Source organism: Miscanthus floridulus, chromosome 7 (assembly GCF_019320115.1).
Source record: "Miscanthus floridulus cultivar M001 chromosome 7, ASM1932011v1, whole genome shotgun sequence".
NCBI lineage: Eukaryota > Viridiplantae > Streptophyta > Magnoliopsida > Poales > Poaceae > Miscanthus > Miscanthus floridulus.
In genome coordinates this window covers 66,082,610-66,088,879 of record NC_089586.1, presented here as the reverse complement: position 1 = coordinate 66,088,879, position 6,270 = coordinate 66,082,610, and positions in this window count along the sequence as shown.

The window sequence follows — 6,270 nt, the reverse complement described above, 5'->3', positions numbered from 1 at the left end:
ATTTGAGCAAGGGTGGAGAAGTTGGTGAAGTGAAGGATGTGATTGTCACTGTGAAACAGCGACCGGATATAGATCACAAAGTGACCAGACGGTCAGGCGGGTGAGTCTAGTCCCTGCTGACGTACGCTGACGCAATGTGGAGGAGTTGACCAGAGAGGACCGGACGCTGAGCGCATTAGGTCACAGTTTTGCCTCTCTAGAACCTCTCTGGAGTCGACCTGAGCTGCACAGTGGAGGTCAGCTGTGCGTCCAGTGAAAGGGTGAAGGCTTGGGCGCACGTGGGCTGAAGTGAGCACCGATGCGTCTGGTCATGGGCTGTGATGCGTCCGGTCGTTCTTTAACACGTGCAAAGAAGCGAGTTGACCATTGAAATTGTACGTGTGAGGTTGAACGCAGGGGACACGTGGACGGTGATCGGTGACTGGACGCTGGGGCTGGTGCATCCGTCGATCTGACCGGCGCGTCCGGTCGCCCCAAGTTGGGCTACAGTGAGAGCCCAACGGCTCTATTTCGAGAGGGTCTCTATATTAAGCCCCATGTTCGGCTCAAGCTCATGTTTTTGTCCATTTGCATTGACATAGCAACCTTGGGAGCTTAGCCAAAGCCTTCTCACTCATCTCCATCATAGATTGATCATCTTTGTGAGATTGAGAGTGAATCTAAGTGCATTGCTTGAGTGATTGCATCTAGAGGTGCTTGGTATTCGTGTTTCACTGCGAATTTCACTTGTTACTCTTGGTGGTTGCCGCCACCTAGACGGCTTGGTGCAGCGAGAATCATCGAGCGGAGGAAGGTGCTTGTCTCTGGCTCCAATCGTAGTGATTGTCAGGGGTTCTTGACCTTTCCTCGACGAAGAGCCAAAAGATACTCTAGTGGATTGCTCGTGGCTTGTGTGATCCTCATCTTGTGTTGGTTGTGCGGCACCCTATTGAGGGTTTGACGTGTGATGCCAATTAGCACGTGAACCTCCAAGTGAGTGTATCGCCACAATGGGGAGTAGCTTACCGGCAAGCCAGTGAACTTCGGTGAAAAATCATTGTGTCACCTCTTGTCACCGGAACTCTATTGTAATTGATTGGCTTCATCTTGTGATTGGCATACCTCTCTACATGGTGGTATAAACATCTCAACCACTTGTGTATTTACATTCATAGTATAGCTAAGCTCTTCATTGTAATTAGGTTTGAGAGCTAGCTTGTGTCGTATCTAGTGGTTAGTGAGTCTCTTTAGTTAGTCATTGAGAGCTCACTAACTTAGTGTAGTGACACAACCTTTGTATGCCTAGAGATCATAGAGACTAGAATTGTGGTAGGTGACTTGTATTTTAGTATGTTAGCGCAATATTTGTTTCGCCTCATAATTATCTAACTATTTTGTTTAGTGTTGTTGTAGAAATTTTTATAGGCTATTCACCTCCTTCTAGCCATTAGGACATTTCAAATATGGAATGGAAAATGAAGGTTGGAAAGCAAATCCTCTGTTTGGATGAGATTAGGTATAGGTTTAGGTTTGGAAGTGGGACCATGTCAGTTTCAATTAAAAAAATGCAAACCCGTGACCTGTGAGGGCATGATTCTTATCCATAGGACCACATCCACAGGAAGCCTTCCACTCTGCCTGGCTGCAAGCAAAGCTGCTTGCCGGCTTGCGGCATCACCGAATTGAGCAGCTGCTCCAATCGTTCCGCGGCTAAGGCACAAGGTGGCATCGGCGGCTGTGTGGCCGCGAGGTGAGGGGTGTCTATGATGGCGACCTAGGCGTGAGGGGTCCGGCGGCATCCCTTAGGCAAGCAAGGCGACAGATCGCCCCCGCAGCCCACATCTCCTACGTCCCGCACGAGAGCAAGGCTTCGGTGGCCTGCTGGCGCCGCGCAAGCAAGGCGATGATAGCTCCAAAGCCCGTGCACGTGGAAGGAAACGATAGTTCTGTAGGCCATGGGCAGCGCCAGGGGTACGCCCCTGTATTCCATGGAATACCCATGATTTTTGTGATAAACACAAATATATGTATATATGTATAATGATACAACATGTTAGTTTGTTGAATGTTGCAAATATGTAGCCCATAAGCCTAGTAGAACAACTAGTAGCAGCAGCCCACGAACTCAGAAAGACAGAAACACACCGACCGTACTCCTGTCCCTGTCTCCTGCTCCCGTCCGTCGCTCGCATCGATCGGAAGGGCGGCGGCTGCACCGGTGGGCGGCGGCACGGCAGGTCGGCTCTCCCCCTCAGCCCTTCAGCCCTCGCCCGGTCGGCCCCTCGCCCATCGGCCCTCTGGCAGTCGGGAACGCGGCAGCACCTTGCGCCCGACACTCCTCTGGCGGCGGCGGCGGCGGCGGTCAATGGTCTTTGCAGGCTCCCCCTCGGCTCCAGCGTCCAGGTGTCCGACCCTCCCCCTCGGCACCTCTCTCATCTGCGGCTTGAAGCAACATCACGACGAACACAAAAGACCCTAGATCCATTCTTGATTCTTCAGAGTAAGAATTGAATGTTTCGTTTTCTATTTTTTTGGTTGCATTGTGTTCTTTTTTTTTTTTTGAAAGAAACGTTGCATTGTTTTTCTTGTAACGTAGATAAAGAACTTATACTTTGATTGTTACCGGGGGTGACACCTGGTTCACTTTGCCTGGTGCCTTGTTACCAGGGTAAAAAAATAATTTACCTAGCATCTATTTAAAAAAAATTATATATATACTACTTGAGCTGTGCACCATAATCAATTTTATACTGGTTTTGTCCCTGGTTACTATTGCATATGCATCGAAAATCAGAGCTCCGCCACTGCTGTAGGCCCGCGTGCGAGCAAGGCGAACGTGGCTCCGACTGCCTGGCGCATGGGAGACAAGCGCTGAAAAAATGGATCCGGCCTCCCATGCACGTGGGAGCGAGCACTGCGACGGAGACTTGCACCACCGCCCGATAGCAAGGCAAGGGTGGCTATCGCACGGAACTAGGTACCCGCTGGTAACCCACCCCACCCGATGGGATATGACCGGTGGGAAATGAGAATGTCATAACCCTTTTCCTATTCGTATTTATTTCTTTTTCCCTAAAACAAACAATGGATAAGTTATGCCATGGGCGGGCCCAGCCTGATTTAAGGTAGTCCGTGGACTACTCTAGATTTTAGCCAAAAATATTATCACTAGTTAGATTTAGAAAGTCTAAATTAAAAGTCTAACATTCTTAAGTATTTTAGTCCCCAGACTATAGCTCGTGTCGATTGGTGCTCGATTGTGCTTGGTATCCACTAAGTTTAAATTATATCTTAGTCTCTTAGATTATATACCATATTGATTGTGAGATATTTTTGTTAGACATATCCTAGGTTCAAATCCTAGGTCCGCCACTGAGTTATGCATCACCCCTCATTTCATATCCCACCCTATTTCCCGGTATCGAATCAGCACCTTTTTATTTTTGGCTAAGTCTGGAGTCATGCCAAGAGGCTTACGGATGACGCTAGCGCTAATGGACAGAGCTAGATTCCAGGGATGAATCTTGTGTTATGTAAGTTGATGTAATCCATCGATCACTACTTAATACTCGATGTGTTTCTAAAAGAGGCGGTATAAGGGTCTATTTGCTTTGGGGTGACTAAACTTTAGAGACTAAATTTTAATCATTTTTAGCCTCTAAAATGACATACGGAGTGACTAAAAGGTGACTAAAGTAGTTTAGTCTTCTCTAATCCCCAAGGGATGACTAAAAAGTGACTAAACTTTAGTCCAGTAAACAAACAGGGTATGAAATGGGTTTTCCAAGAGATGCTAGTATTTTATAAAATTTTAGTTTATTTTTTTATCCACCTCTCCCTAACGATCGTACACAGGAGAGTTTCTTCTGTCCCGCATAACCTATTATGTAACCCGAACTTACAGGACCTACGCCATTAGAATAACTTACGTCTAATAATGATAGACAAAACTCCAATTCAAAGACGGTGGGTGCCCTCTATATCCCCGATGTAGCCCGACTCGTGTGTTGTGCTTCGTTTCGGCCGCTGTGTTTTTCTGTGGCTCCCGTCCGGCATCGAGTTCTCAAACTTGTCCCGTTCAGGTTCCCATTCGGTGGTCATCCTGAATCCCTGATAATAATGCATGCGTGCATACAGCTGTCGAACAATGTTTAGTTGTTTTCGAGTTCTGGACAAGCTCGCTCCACTTGGTTGTTACGGACTTCTAGATTTGTTTATTTTCGTTTTTTATTCTAACGTTTCTGATTTCCAATTTGTTTCCCTGTTTCTTGTCGCGCTTTGTTTACATGTCTTTTTAAGGCCAATCTTAATGAGAGTTTCACATGAGTTTCATTTGTATTAAGTAGGTTGCTATATAGACATTTTTAATGACATAACAATGTATTTAAGAAGAAATATGAAATAAATTTTAATCTAGATGAAACTCTCTTGGCACGATTACCAACTCTGTATAAGTCATGAAATTAAATACCTACGAAACTGTAGAACAAAACTTTGCAATGGGAGTGGATGTTTAATCCAAGTTTTATTTTATTTTATATGACATGGCAGTTCTGGAACAACACCATGAAACTATCCACTAAGACTGACCTTATTGCGCTCGATTTTTTTTGTTCACGTTACTTCAATAATAAATAATAAATAATAAATAATAAATATAGTATTATTGATTTTAAACCATTGTTTTTTTTAAAAAATAAAGATTTTCACCACCAGATCGATGACGATGTTTTGATTGGAAACAAATTGTAGATCTTTGAACTATCCATGTGTTGCTAAAGATCTACACCACAAAATTGATGATGTTTTAGGCCTCGTTTGGCAGGGCTTCTTCACCGGCTTCAGGAGCCGTTTGGAGCCGTTTTCTACCAAACGGGGTAAAGTAAAATAGCTTTACTTGTGAAGCCCCTAAAAACATGCTCTCACAGTGATTTGGGGTGGGATGGAGTCAAAAAAAAGTGGCTTCTCCCGGCTCCTCCTCCAGGCCCCTAAAAACATGCTCTCACAGGGAAACCATTTTGCCAAACGATTTACCAAAACCGCTTCAGCTCCACCGGTGGAACTGTTCGTGGAGTTGAAGCAAAAAAAAATGGCTTCACTAGTGAAGTGAAGCCCTGCCAAACGGGGCCTTAATTAGAAATAAAAACTTATTCTTATTAATCTCTAGATTAGCCGATGGTTCGATTAATTAAACCGCAGTATAAATAAATATATATCGGTAGTCTCCGAGCATATGGAAAAACAAAAGATGTCTCTTTTCACAATCCTCAGGATAAACCAATTCTTGACACGTCTGTGAGCAATTCCTTGCACACTTTAATCATAGATTAGACCTTTGTTTATGAAACAAAGATTTACACCACAAATTTTATGATGTTTTGATTAGAAATAAAGTTTTATTCTTACTAAATCTAGATTAGTCGATGGTTCGACTAATTAAACCGCAATATAAATAAATGCATATATGCAGCCTTCGACAAGGGGATATGTAATAAAATCAAAAGAGGTCTCTTTTCATAATCCTCAGTGGATAGAATAATTCCTGACACATCCGTAAGTAATTCATTGCCCAGTTTACTCATAGATTAGAATTACATATTTTGATTCCTCAAAGAAAGTTTTAGAGAGCTTGTTTTTTTTTTTAACTTTAGTGACACATGGATAGTATGAAAATTAAAGTTACAATATATTGACATCTAAATTTTCTATGCTTTGCAACATGATAATCTATCAAGGTTCTATTTTAACACAATACATGCTTAATAGGAAATTGTCACATTATTGACAACATTAACTTATATTATGGATGTCATGGCTATCATAAAATAAATTATAGAATTTAAATTTATAGAAAGGATAAAACATAGATAGACATGTATCATTCCCGTCGTTGTTTCTCATTAACATTTGATATATTTTTCTCCTACTGCAACGCACGGGGTATATTTGCCTGTTAAAAAATTTGAACTGAATAGTATTTTCTTAGGAGAATAATATTTTTCTCTCAAGATAAACAGTGTTCTCTCTCAGCACAGCAGAAAGAAAATAGCACGCGGACAGTGGACTGCGGCGCCCCAGGATCTCCATTCCCCGTTCCGTCGCGGGCGGGCCGGCCCAGATGTGAACCCCTCGCGTTCCCAAATAAAGAAACTTGTACTGTGCTTGCCCCAACCCCAGTGATGACTGTTCCCACCCTCCCCCTATTTATAGCCTCCTATCCCTCTCAATCCTCCTTGCCGTATTGACCTCCATAAGACCATAATAAGGGCATGTTTGGTTCCGAGCTTCTAC